Source organism: Pollicipes pollicipes, unplaced genomic scaffold (genome assembly GCF_011947565.3).
Source record: "Pollicipes pollicipes isolate AB1234 unplaced genomic scaffold, Ppol_2.1 Scaffold_4295;HRSCAF=5057_pilon_pilon_pilon, whole genome shotgun sequence".
Taxonomy (NCBI): domain Eukaryota; kingdom Metazoa; phylum Arthropoda; class Thecostraca; order Pollicipedomorpha; family Pollicipedidae; genus Pollicipes; species Pollicipes pollicipes.
The window spans coordinates 31,450,108-31,450,892 of record NW_023596461.1 but is presented as its reverse complement, the minus strand read 5'-3'; positions in this window follow the sequence as shown (position 1 = coordinate 31,450,892).

The window sequence follows — 785 nt, the reverse complement described above, 5'->3', positions numbered from 1 at the left end:
CTACTCTCACCACATTCCTCACTTCCGGATCTATTCGTTTCCAAGTCGCTAGAGACTTTTGCCTGAAGACTTCTGCGGGTATTCGGTGGCATCTTGCTGCCGCTACCTTCGAAATTTCCCTAGTTTTGTTTGGCCCTCGGCGAACAGCGCAGGCGAGTGCTGTGAAGTCTCGCTGGCAAGTTCGATGTGGCGGTGGATAGAACAATCGCTGCACAACTTAAGACGTAAGGTATATCACCCGTGCAAATAATGGAGCAGCTGCTTACGTAGATATTTAGAGGGAGTGTTCCACATTTGTAGGGGATTTTTTAACTGAAATAGGCTTGAAGATCGCTCGGTGCAGTTCACAGACCTTCTCATAAAACCTAGGGAGCGTGTACACGCGTCCTAAAACCTAAACCCGTCTAGTTTCTGAGCTGCACGCCCGTGAAGATGTCCAGGGTGCTTCGGGGTGGCCATTTCAAGGGCACCCAGGCATCCGTGACGCCATACTAAGACATTCCAATCCCGCCATTTAACTAGCCATGTGGCGATCAAGGCCAAAAATAATATAACTGTTCAGTCGTTCACATCCAGGTGTTCGTGAGCACGATTTTCAGATGTTATGGTCAACGTGCTCTTAATCAATGTTATGCATGATGCGATAACGTAATCGAACAATGACGATTTGAGCAGCGTATTTACCAAACAGAGAAACCGTGTTGTGTGGGGCAGTCTTTTCCACTTAAAAGTACACTAACACTGGTAAGTGAGTTTGATCCATTATTTATAGGAAGCGATTATAG